Source organism: Sus scrofa, chromosome 4 (assembly GCF_000003025.6).
Source record: "Sus scrofa isolate TJ Tabasco breed Duroc chromosome 4, Sscrofa11.1, whole genome shotgun sequence".
Taxonomy (NCBI): domain Eukaryota; kingdom Metazoa; phylum Chordata; class Mammalia; order Artiodactyla; family Suidae; genus Sus; species Sus scrofa.
This window is the reverse complement of record NC_010446.5, coordinates 126806096-126819203: the sequence shown is the minus strand read 5'-3', so window position 1 is coordinate 126819203 and position 13108 is coordinate 126806096. Positions and strand designations below refer to the sequence as shown.

Sequence of the window (13108 nt, the reverse complement as noted above, 5' to 3'; positions counted from 1 at the left end):
AATGAGAGAGTTCCTGGGGTAGAAACCTTAGTAATATAAATTGCAGCGCTAGAATTAATGAGTGGACACTACGCGATGACCGACTCACGCTCAATGTGAGGAAACGTTGGTTAGGCCCTGGCGCCTGTCAGTCTGCTGTGGACAGACGGTGGACGTGCTCGGTCTGGATGATTCTGTCTGGGACATGGGCACAGAGAGGAACTCAGTGAGATGGTGCTGTATGTTATGGTGCTAGGTACTTCAAAGATAATGAAAGCAGATGTCTTTATTAAACCTGTGATGTTGCCTTACTTAGAGTGTTATGTTCAAGGAATTCTTTTTTCCTGAAATCAAAGCAGCATGAGACTAACTTATTGAATGTGGCATTAACAGGTACGTGTGTTCTGATGATGTGTGTTGTATAATCATCTTCCGTGCACGTTTATTTTAAAAATGAACGAGTGATTAACTCATGAGAGTAAACATGAGTGATTTCGGCAGTCGTTTCTTTTCTTTTTCTCTTTTTGTCTTTTTGCATTTTCTTGAGCTGCTCCTGCTGCATATGGAGGTTCCCAGGCTAGGGGTCGAATCGGAGCTGTAGCCGCTGACTTATGCCAGAGCCACAGCAACGCAGGATCCGAGCCACGTCTGCGACCCACACCGCAGCTCACGGCAACACCAGATCCCCAACCCACTGAGCAAGGGCAGGGATCGAACCCGCAACTTCATGGTTCCTAGTCAGATTTGTTAACCACTGCGCCACGACGGGAGCTCCATCAGCAGTTGTTTCTTTGGAATGGACCGTAGCCATCACACTGTGGGGGCGTCATGGAGGATAGAAGTAGAAATGGAACACAGCCTTTGCAGTCCGATTGGAGAAATGGACCTGCGTGCATTAGCCAGGTCATAAGTGAGACGAGGAAAAATATTAAAAATCAAATCATACAACAGAAGTGACAAGGGAGCCATTTAATCCTTCCTGGAGCAGTCCTGGGAGGAGAGGTGGACTGACCTCAAAGACAACTAAGGTCGCAAGGGGCAGGTGTCATGAATGAGCATCTCTTTGGTATCTGCTGTGTGTGCGATGATATTCTGCGTGGTTGGGGTCTCTTGCCCTCCTTCTCCAGATGAGGGAATGGGTGAGGAGTGGGGAGGGAGTTTGTCCAGGATCTCGGTGAAGGAGGGATGTTGAGTAGCTGAACAGAAGGTGTGTGGGGACAGGGAGCTGGAGAAGAGGTGTCTTGGAGTCTAATTATCTAACCCACATGGAGAGGTTGACTTTCCAGAGTCATGTCTGTGTGTCTCATACAAACGATGTTGGATGTGGGCATCGGCATGATGAGCTTTGCCTTCCAGCTTCAGACGGTAATACACGGAAATCTCATCAGGTTGAGCTTTTGTCATGAGCCAGAAACAACACTGCAGTTAAGAGACTTACATTTGATTTTTTTTTTTTTCCTACCGCTTGCTTGCTGAGTGTCTTGTAGAGACTGTCTCTTCTACTGTAACATGAGGGGCAAAACTACTGTCCCTTGAGTATGTGACAGTTCCACTCCGGTGTTACTGATGTATATACATATATGTATCAGTTGAATCTAAATAGAAAATGGGATTTAAAGCAGCAGCTCTTGCCCAGTCAGCCACAGACCCTAAATCTATTTGTGTTAGTTTAACACGAGTATCCCAGCTTCTTGTAAAAAGCTCCGGATAGGCAACGGAATTTTTGGTGAGATAATAGTCACTCACTCTGTCTTTCAGTCTTTACATTTATAAAATGAGTATATCATTCCTTTATAGTAAAAACATGATGGGCAATAAAGAAAATAGCTATGACATAAGTGACAACTGTTCCTAGTTGTATATAATTCAGTCTGTTGAAAGAAGCATCATTTTAAGATGTCTGTTACCTTCTGGCTGTATTTTTCTGTTGTGTATTTTTAAATTGTAGCTTTTAGAGACATCTAAACGACTTAGATGTTCAGACAGCACTGTCAAGTAGAGAAGACGGGCTGAAGCGACGTGAAGAGGAAGTTAGGGATGGTGGGGTCTGGGCACAGGAGCAGAGTCTCAAGACCCAGTCGTTCGCAGAATGACGTGCCTTTGAGCTCCTTCGTGTTAATACGTGTGTGTCAAAATTGTATTTTCTTAATTTTGATATTTAGTTGTACGTTTAAGTGATAAAAGCAGTAGGATACATTTTGGGAAACAGAGAAAAGAAAAAAATACCTTCACGAATCACTCTTGGCAACTCCGTGTCTTTTAGTTGTGCTGGAAATGTCAAGTTGTGATAAACGGAGCATTCGAGGTGTATTTTTTTGGATTAATACGGAACCATCGCTGGTATATGGCTGTTACAGTATTATTCCATTTAGTGGACACACCATGATTTTTCACTGTGGCTGGAACATCAGGTTGTTGGCAGTGCTTTACTGTAAAGGCAAAATGCTGTCATCTGTGACGCTGATGCCGCGCGCGCCTGTGGTTTTTCCGAGGTTTCGGCATCGTTCCTTAGGTGAGCTTTCCAGAATGGCTCTTCCCCTCTTTCTCGTGGTAAAAATAACGGCAGAACCACACGATGGAATCATTTCTCAGACACAGCGTGTGCTTTTATTCCCTCCCCGAACAACCGATGAAGAGCTGATGGCATTGTTTTCGCCAGACGTGAGTTTGAAGATCTTACACTGACCATGGCTTTGAGTGGTTTGGACAAAAGAAGTTTTATGCCTATAAAAGTTTTATGCCAAGTGACTTGAGCTCCTGCCTGGTTATGAATTCACCTTGAACACACTGCTGAGAAGCATCTGATTGAGTAGAGGTCTATGCTCCGTATACTCTTGTATGCGGCTTAGTAAGTGGCCAGTTTGTGTGTAATCCCTCGCATCAGGGTGCCTGAAGACTGGCGGTGAGTTAGTGCTGTTGCCGGTGGCTGCTGGCCTGAGCACCTCCACTGCTGCCCCGCAGCCTCCTCAGGCACCCGTCCGCGACTTGCAGACCCGCGTCCCTGTAGAAGGGAGATTGCTGAAGGATGCGCATTGTGTGCTTTGCGCTGTCAGGCTCCGGATAACCCAGGGAGCATCCTGTGGTCTTAGGGTAGCCACAGGTCATAGAGAATAGCAGCCTGCATGCGTTGTCTTCCTCACATCTTAGTGATGAGAAGGCCAGTGGAGGGCTGGATAACAGCTGAACAGATTTAAAAGATGCCGCGTGGTGAGAAGGGCTGCGGAGAAAAATGAAACCCAGGAAGGGGCTAAGCAGTGTCCAGATGTGTGTGCGTGCACGAGCCCCCACGTGCTGCAGGCGGCCAGAGAAGCCTGGAGGAGGGACAGCAGGGGCCTGCGGCTGAGGCTGGGGGAGCAGTGGGCCAAGCAGGAGGCCAGCCTGGGCCAAGGCTCCGGGGCAGAAGGATGCTTGGAGGACCAGAGGACCGGCTCCAGGGCCAGGGAGCTGGCGTGGCGTTTCTGGCGGAGTGGAAGGGATTAAAGCCGATAAGACGGGTGTTACAGGGAGAGGGAATGCGTGTGGACATCTGTTCTGAGGAGTTTTCCTGCAGAGGGGAGCAGAGGAGTCCAGCAGAACTCAGGGGAGGGTGTGAGGTGAAGGAGGTTTTTTAAAAAGATGGGTGGATCCTGGTGTGCAGTTTCCGGACAGGTGGACCCAGTGGCGAGGGGAAGATGGGGGATGAAGGAGAGGAAGAGGCAGCTGCTGGAGGGCAGATGGCCTGCCCGTTAGAGACGGTGGGACACAGAGCCAGGAGTTGCTGTAAAGGGGGGCAGACGATCCCTCCCCAGAAACGGGAGGGCAGGAGCCTGGGTGTAAACGTGGGAAGTGGGGGAAGCGGAAGTGGGAGGGTGTGGAAACTCTCCTTCGATTGCTTCTGTTTTTTCAGTGAAATACAAAGCACACTGTTTTGCAGCTGCAGGTGGGGAGATTTCGAAAGAGAGGGCCACATATGGTGTAGACAAATAAGGCGGCGGCGTGCCGGCAGGGGAAGGACAGACGGTGGGATTGCGGGACTCACCTGAGGACCCATCTGAGATCCGTGGTCACGAATTTAAAATAGGTCGTGTGGGGGTTTCCGGGTGGCTCAGCAGGTTAAGGAGCAGGCGTTGTGACTGCTGTAGCTCTGGTGACTGCTCTGGCACCGGTTCGATCCCTGGCCCGGGAGCTTCCACATGCCAAGGGTGTGGCCAAAAATGGATGGTGTTGGTGTCCATCCGCAGGCGTTTTTCTCCAGCAGCCCGGGTACAGGTGCAAAAGGCGCAGCGGTTAAGACTGATAACAAGAGCTGTGGCTGGTCGGATGAGCAGGATGGAGAAGGCGGGGGGGCTGGGGGAGCAGGCGTGGAGGTGAGGAAGGAAGTCTTGGTGATGCCGGGCGCGCGGGAAGAGGACGTGTCAGGCCGAGTGACGGGGAAAGAGTTCGGGAGCCATGGACTGCAGTCCCCGTGGGATGAGCAGGTGACTGGAGTGAATGTCGGGCGGAATGACTGGGGAAGTTCAGTGTTTGAGAGATGTTTTAAGGGTAAGTAGAACGTGCTGATGGATTCCGTGGGGGGCGTGAGGGAAGGCGTCAAGTCACGGCGATGCTCGGCTTGGGTTGACTCCGTAAATGTGGTTTCCAAGCTCAGGTGGTCACAAGGCCAAGCAGGTGAGAACATCAAAAAATTGGAGTTCCCGTCGTGGCGCAGTGGTTAACGAATCCCACTAGGAACCATGAGGTTGCGGGTTCGATCCCTGCCCTTGCTCAGTGGGTTAACGATCCGGCGTTGCCGTGAGTTGTGGTGTAGGTGCAGACGCGGCTCGGATCCCGCGTTGCTGTGGCTCTGGCGTAGGCCGGTGGCTACAGCTCCGATTCAACCCCTAGCCTGGGAACCTCCATATACCAAGGGTGTGGCCCAGAAAAGGCAAAAAAGACAAGAAGGAGAAAAAAAAGAGTGGGTGGGACGTGGGCAGGTGTGCTGAAAGGGGGCGGCTCAGCTGTGGTGTGAGTCTGGGTAAGTGGGTCCCAGGCTGCTAGACCTTTCTGTTAAAATAATACTAATAATAATCAGGACTTAATGTGCACCTGCCGACTTGTAAATGCCGACTCCTCCTCCCGTTGTGGTTGGTGGTGTAAACCGGACACGAGTCTAGGTCGTTTTCAGACCCCAGGCCACCTCCCTCCCTTAGGCCACTCCCCCCGTCAGGGAAATGACATGTATACGTGCGAAGCTGCATCTGTACCTCACCGTGTTCGAGAAGGAACTTGCAGTCCCAGGAGGTGGGGGACACCTGCAGCCGTGGGCTCCGCCGTGCAGGCCGGTGACACCAGGGCGACACCAGGGCTGTTCTGAGAAGGGGCCGAGAGAGGTTCCACAGTGCCGACCCCCCTCCTGCCCTCGGTGCGTCATCTCCAGAGCCACGGGCCTTGCCCGCGGGTGTGCATTCTGTGTGGTTTCCATCCCTTTAACCTTGAACCAGTTTGCTGCACTTTATTTTTAGCTGCTGCTTTTCATGTCCAAGTTGATAAATGTGGTCACTGGCCCCATGAGGCTGGGCCCGGGGCAGCAAGGCCATGCAGAGGGTCCCTCCTGGCCGTGAACTACGAGAGGGCGTTGGCCCTGGTCACTTCGGTGAGCTGAGCACACGACGGGCGCACCTGCTGGGCGGAGGTGATGCCTCAGGACGGTCCAGGGCCAAGCTCTGTCCCTTGGAGCAGCTGCTGGGTGGGGGGCGGGGGGGCAGAGGCACAGCCAAGCCCAGGCCTGCCTCCCGTCAGGCTGGGAACCAGGACTTGTGTGGCTTGTCCTCAGCCTGCCCGTTTCCTCCGGCCGCGCGCTGGGAAGGACTAGAGGCCTGATGGTTGGTGGAGAGACCCGGTCCTCAGGGACGTGGCTGTGTGTTTGTGGGGTCCCCGTGATGGCCTGAGCCCCGGGGACACAGCGGGGACAAGGCAGACATCCCAGCTGTCATCCTGCTGGTCTGCTGCTCGCATCCTTCTTTCCCCTTGTTCGTCTGTCCCTCGGATTCGCGGAGGGGCCACAGCGTGCCAGGCCCTGGACTGGCTGTAGGGCTGACGAAAAAGTGACTGGCAGTCTGCTGGGGGGGAGGCAGAGGAGGACAGAACGTTTCTGCTTCACCCTGTAACTGAGGTGGCTTCAGAGGCCTGAGCATCCCCAGCTGGTTTTCGGGGATGAGGAAGATGCTAGAAGGAGGCACGTCCCCGCCTCAGAAGCCACCGTATTTACGTCCAAAAGCACGTTTTGCTTTTGCGTTTTCCACTCTCTGATCATTTGTATTTCAGGCTCCAAGTGTCCTGTGTTCCCAGCAGAGCACCTGGGGCCCGAGGGCAGAGTGAGCGTTGGTTGAATGAATGAACAGCAAAGCATGTGCGGTGAGACGGAAATTAACTTGTTGCTGTCACGAAGAGCTTTTTTTTAGAAAAAGTGACATTTGCACCAGGTCTGGGACAGTAGGTGGCGGTTCCACATGAGAAGAGAGGGGGCTGGCCTGAGCCATTCGTTAAGCCCAGGAAACCACAGGGGCTTCTGGTCGGTGATGCAGGGTGGGTGGGGGGCGCCTGCGGGGAAGCGTGGAGACGGGAGAGGGTGGAGGCGCTTCTGCTGACCCTCCAGCCAGGGGAGCCTTTAAATGCTTGTTCCAGAGGGTTCTTTCAGAAACGACCTGTGGTGGCGATGTGGTGGGTACATTGGAGGGCTTCCAGGATCAAAACAGGTTTTGTTTTGTTTTTTCCTTCCAGTTTCACTGAGATATAAGAGTGTGATATTTTTTGGAGTTCCCGTTGTGGCGCAGTGGTTAACGAATCCGACTAGGAACCATGAGGTTGCGGGTTCGGTCCCTGCCCTTGCTCAGTGGGTTAACGATCCGGCGTTGCCATGAGCTGTGGTGTGGGTTGCAGACGCGGCTCGGATCCGCGTTGCTGTGGCTCTGGCGTAGGCTGGGGCTACAGCTCCATTAACCCCTAGCCTGGGAACCTCCATGTGCCACGGGAGCGGCCCAAGAAATGGCAAAAAGACCAAAAAAAAAAAAAAAAGTGTGATATTTTTTAGGTGGGGGGTGGGGGTGGAGGGAGAGCCAAGCCTGACTGGAGTTTGGGAGAAGGGGAAGGTGTTCTGAGGTGCAAGCTCACTCCAAGATGGTGAGGTTGAACCTTTGGGGGGCCTAGTGAGTGCAGGTGCAGGACGCCCCCAGAGCCGTGCTGGAGAAAGATGCTCAGGTCCACTGGCCGAGGCTGCAGACTCTGGGCCTTGGAGGCCACGGTTACAGTGACACACCCGGGGTTTCTGCCGAGCAGGAGGACGAGAACAGAAAACCAGAAGAGGCTCACGTCACCCCCTGTTTGTTCCGCAGCATCTGATTTCTTGCCCCAGTGGGGAGGCAGAGAAAGTACAACGCTGAGTGTTCACCTCTTGGGGCCTCAGTTACCTCCTTTGTCAAATAACCCTCTAGATCCCGTTCGCACTAGCGGTCTGTGCACCTGTCCTTGGAGACATAGGGGAACTTCAGAAAACCTGGGTGCTCTCTGAAAGCCTGGCCAGCCACCCCCGCCAGCGTCCCGCTCAGGAAACGCATCCAGGCCTGGCAGAGCATGGCTGCTCAAAGCATTGCTGACTCACGATTGCTCATACTTTGTAGGTAAAGTTTGTAGGAAAACATCCCGGCTGGTTGAGCGTGTTCCATGTTAACCTGTTTTCCTCCGTCAGTGCAGCGGAAAAAGGAGGGCACGCCGTCTGCCCAGCATCTGGTCGTGCCGCAGCCTGTTCCTAAAATTGACAAGGGCTTTTCTGCAAGAACCCAAATGCGTGAACACAGCTGCTTACTTGTCCTGTATGTCTTGGTATAAAGGAAAATGATCTCACAGCAAGCCCTCCTAAGTTCATCTTAGGGCGGGCTGTGGACGAGAGAGACTCGGTGTAATGGAGCCCTTTCTATTTTCTGACCTTCGTCAGCCCAGGAAGCCACCCACATAATAATAAAAATAATACCCAACATCTGCTCAGCCCCTCGGCGTCCCCAAGTGCCGTGTATATTCACATCCGCGTGTCAGAAATCAGATCCGCAATGTTCCGCTGCAGACTGATGCCCGCAAGGTGGGCATTGCGTGCACAGGGGACTGTGGTAAGGAAGCTTTTGAGAGTGGGCGGGTTGTTCTGTTTCTTTTTCAGCCTCGACAGGGGAAGCAGCAATGTGGCTCAGAGCCGTGGCGTTAGACAGACATGGGTTCCAACCCCAGCTCTTTCAGCAGGGTGACCTTCAGCAGCCACGGAATATCTGCAAATCCCAGTGTCCTCGTAAACTCAGATGAGTTGGTGTGACAGGGAAGGAACTGAGGCTTATAACCCTTGCAGACCCCACCTGAACGGGAGAGGCTCAGCACCAAGGATGCTTAGACCGTGTACCCTTGGAGCTTGGCGTCACTGACTGGCCCTCACTTGGGTCTCTTGGATTTTCGTTCCCACCCACCTTGCTCCTTCCCAGCCATCCCATTGGCTCTTCAAGCCCGGTTGGCACCACAGTTGACCTCATCCGCAGCCCCCGGCCGGTCCCCGGTGCCGGTCACCCTCCATCCCCCTGCGCGCGATGCTGCACCCTAGCCTCACACTCGGCGGAATGACCCTGTTTCTAAAGCTCGGCTGCGTGTTCCTGTGAATTTGCACTGTCTCCCTGTTGTCTGCTGAGTAAAACCAAACTCTGGTCGGAATTCAGGGTCCTTGGAAATCAAGCTGAACCTTAACCTTTGACTCTGTCTTGTGTGACGACTCAGCACGAGTTCTTTGCTTTGGTTACAGCAGACGTCTTAACCTCAGACATGCGGGGACTGCAGGTGCCTTTGCTCAGCTGTCCTCCTGCCTAAAATGCCACACACCTGTCTTCCAGCTCAGGCACGGTGAGGAACTCATATACTGACACGCTTCCCTCGGCTTTCTGTTTTTCCCCTGCTCTGGTGAGTGTCCTGGCACGGTTGGGGCACACTGCCTTCCTGGCGGCGTCACGCTGGCCTTGTAAGAAGAGGTGCAGAGTAGCAAACTGCAGAGGGAGGTGTTTTTGAGTTAGAGGACTGGTAAAGGGTGAGAAAGCGATGAGTTTCTGGTTCAGGTGCACTCAGCAGCATTTTTCTAGGACCCCCCCCCCCCCCCCGGAGAATCCTCATTTTGCTGTGGGTGGTGGGACCCTTTGTGTGGATGGAATAAGCACATCCTGCTTCAGCAGCCTTAAGACCTCTGAGTGGAGCTGGGAGCAGGGCTGGACCCTCACTCCTCAGACCATGGCTTCAGACCCCGGGCTGTAGAAGCCAAAAGGCCCCAAAGACATTGAAGTTCATTCTCCAGCTTCCTCGCTGTCCTTTGCACTTAGGCACAACCCGATGTCTCTCGGACATACAGACAACTGCTGTGTCCTTCGGTCTTGACGGTTGAAATTACCTGGTTTGCTGAGGCACTGCCTCACTGGCTTGCATCTTTCCTTCTGCCCCTTTATCTCTGGAGGAGCAGCTGAGAGGGGTATGAATGGGAGATTCTGTTCCATGCCACCCCTCATCCAGACGATGCGCTGCATTCATCTTTCCCTCTCCCACCTTCTGGAGTCTAGGTCCTCGTCCATGGCAGGTGGTAGGAACGGAAGGAGCCCATGATTTTCTCTGTCTGCCGGTTCACTGAATCTCCGGAGCGTGGGAGTGACAGCCTTAAGACGGGAGGTGGCCGTCTCGAAGGCCCAGACCAGGCAGAGACTGCGAACTGCCTAAGAGTTGGTAGCCACAGCAAGGACTTGCTTTTTTGGTCCAAGTTTCTCCTGAAAGGTCTAGGTCAAGAGGGGAGGCTCTGGCAGCTCTTAGAGCCTGGCTCACTCAGTCAAAGTTCTGATCCAGTAAGAAAAGTGCTCCTTAAATCACAGTGAGAGTGCAGAGCTGCCTTCGTCTACAAGGCCAAGGACATGCTTTTAGAAACTGTAAGGCAATCGCTTGGTAGTAAGTGATTGAAAACGGGGCAGAGGCGGAAACACGCTCCTTGGTTTTATCTCAGAACATGTAGTACATTCGCAGCCCCTACAATGACAGCAACGCAGCTCATTTAGAAAAAGGGGGAAATGCTTATCAGGTTAACCAGGTCAGGTGCAAAGACGCACGTGCAGCATGATAGCTTCAGGGTAAAATGAAAACCACCCAGGTATTCACAGCACAGCGTGGAGAGGGGCACCACAAATGCACCCAGTGGTTGGAAAATGATCCGATTTGTTTGATTTCTCTTACTGCTCTGGTCTATATTCTCCAGTTTCTCTTTATTGACTCTTACTTTATCATCAAAATGTCACTTTTAAAATGATGTACCAGAGTTCCCGTTGTGGGGCAGCGGAAACGAATCCGACTGGGAACCATGAGGTTGCGGGTTCCATCCCTGGCCTCACTCAGTGGGTTAAGGATCCGGCGTTGCCGTGAGCTGTGGTGTAGGTTGCAGATGCGGCCCGGATCCCGGGATCCCGCGTTGTGTGGCTGTGGTGTAGGTTGGCAGCTACAGCTCTGATTGAACCCCTGTGCTGGGAACCTCCATGTGCCATGGGTGTGGCCCTAAAAAGACCAAAATAAATACATAGATAAATAGATAAATAAACCCTGTTGCATATGGTGGTGGTTTGGGTGGGCAGAAGTCTGGAAACCTCAGATTCCTGGACACATTACCAAGAAGCAAAGCAAGTTATCTCGTTCAGTTAATTAATACAGAACAAGTGCTTAGAGCAATGCTTGGGGTACGTAAGCTGGTCGTTTCCATTTCATTATGTGTATCGTTATCACCCCTAGATATTAGCACATCTTATAACACCTTGCCTAAATCGCAGTACTCGCTGGATGCTTGTTGGGTTGAATTTTCCAGACTCTTCACCACCCTGGTTCGTGTAGTAGCTGGGTCTGTTTGGCACAACACGGAACAGCAGACGTGATCTTCCAAGTAGCAGGATTAGTGGGACCTTCTCCTCCTCTGTCCTGATCACTGTCTTTCTGGTATGTTGGTCTGGTGGCCAAGTCTCGTCTTTGCTCCTGCTGAGCCCCCAATCTGTGAAAACACCAAAGTCTTTTTCCTAGATGCAGTAGCTGTTAAGCCAGTTCACTTAACCTTGATCCATGTTCTTGAATTTTATGAATTAAATTAGTTAACATGAATCTCCGCAAAATCTAACCTGTTTTATTTTGGCCCAGCTTTCAGACAGTTAATGCATGGGGGGGGGTGTTTTTTGTTTTTGTCTTATTATGGCTGCACCAGAGGCATATGGAAGTTCCCAGGCTTGGGATTGAATCGGAGCTGCAGCTGCCTGCCTACATGGCAACACCAGATCCTTAACTGACTGAGCGAGGCCATGGATTGAACCCGCATCTTCATGGGTACTAGTCAGGTTCTTAACCCACTGAGCCACAACGGGAACTCCCATTGATGTGTTTTTATTGCTAATTTTCTGTTCCAGTGCCACCCTCTTTGTGCAGTCAGACTTTCTCTGCAACCATATCATTGATTTAAAATGTGGGACAGGGAGTTCCCGTCGTGGCGCAGTGGTTAACGAATCCGACTAGGAACCATAAGGTTGCGGGTTCGGTCCCTGCCCTTGCTCAGTGGGTTAACGATCCGGCGTTGCCGTGAGCTGTGGTGTAGGTTGCAGCCACGGCTCGGATCCCGCGTTGCTGTGGCTCTGGCGTAGGCTGGTGGCTACAGCTCCGATTGGACCCCTAGCCTGGGAACCTCCATATGCTGCGGGAGTGGCCCAAGAAATAGCAACAACAACAAAAAGACAAAAAAAATAAATAAATAAAAAAATAAAATAAAATGTGGGACAGGACAGGAACAAGACTGAGAGCCCCGTGTGCTGGCATTTGGAGCCTCTGCATTGGTCAGCATCGATGGACAGCTCAGGCTCTCATTCACGAGGGGCTCCTTATTTCATTTCTAATGCCACCAGAACTCATCTCTTTCGATACTTGGCTAATGACAGATTAGGCTCAAGTGAGGAGGGAGAGAGAATTCTAGAGGTGAGTGGACTGCTCATAGCCTGAGATGATGGTCTGATGTCTCAGAAGGACGAGGCCCAGGTGTACAAGACATTTAGGGGGTTAGAGGATCTCAGGGTGGAATTCAGACTATGGCAGAAGAATCTAACAGTGTTACAGAGGTATGACATGAACTCACTGAAGGGGGTGGACGTACATCACCTTGGCAATGAGTGGAGACCCTAAGTCTAGAGCCCAGGGGACTGTGCATAAGCACTTTATTGACTCTGGTTGGGAAGTTGTTTCCCACGAGGGCAAGCATGCAGAAACCACTGTATATGCCCTGGAGTTGAATAATTAAGTCGACGTGTCGTGGGTGACGGGAGGCAGTTTTATCACCTGGAATGGGAGGTTGTAGATCAATGAGGGAAGGAGGGACCCATGTGGAAAGGGATGGAGTTGGAGATGGGAGTATGGATTCATGTCATGTGCTCGTAAGTTAAACGTACATCTAGCTGTGTGTGCACGGGGATGTTTATAAGAAGCGTATGTGCACGGGCAGCATACACACACATGTGTCTGTCAGCTGAGAGGACCTGGAAGCAACAGCACCCCAGGAGCAGCAAGCACGCCCAGCGCCCAGAGCTTGGTGTCTACCGCCCCTCTGTAATAAAAGGAACCAGGAGCCCTTGCCGAAAGGCTGATTTTAGGGCGGGGGCGGGGCGTGAGCGAAGTGAACCTGCAGCATCTTTACTGTAAGAAATAAGGAAGCTGCTCCCAACCCCCCCAGTGATGGAGGTTCGTTAGGGGCGCACTGGAGTTAACCAGATAGTTCCTGTGGCCAAGGCTGAAACCATTGGAGCAACAAAATGAAGTCGTAATGAATTCTAACCCACACTGTAAGATAAATGCTCATGAATAAATAAATAAATGAGGGAGAACAGACAAATTGGTGCAGAAAAATTGCAATGATCTCTGCAGACACTCTGCCCTCAGGGAGGGGACCGTCCCCGCCCTTCCCCCAGCATGGGGCCTGCATAGCGGCTCCCCTGCAAGGGTGCTGTGTGGAAAGGGGCTGAGCAGACCAGCAGCACCCCAGCCTGCTGGCCACGGCTCATATTGGCACAGTGACGGGTCGTGGTAGTATTTCCCCTTGATGCCA

General features: G+C 52.2%; 1 protein-coding gene across 13 annotated transcripts in view; it reads left to right on the top strand.

Moving 5' to 3' along the window:
* The window catches only part of LRRC8D (leucine rich repeat containing 8 family member D), a 131625-nt gene that overhangs the window by 64141 nt on the left and 54376 nt on the right, over window positions 1–13108 (top strand). Inside the window, exon 1 of one of the 13 annotated variants that reach the window (XM_021090296.1) lies at window positions 10509–10971. The exons of the other annotated variants lie outside the window; for them this stretch is intronic. The gene's annotated coding sequence lies outside the window, so the exon portion shown is untranslated. Of the gene's footprint in view, window positions 1–10508; window positions 10972–13108 lie in introns of those variants that run through there. 13 annotated transcript variants of the gene reach the window in all.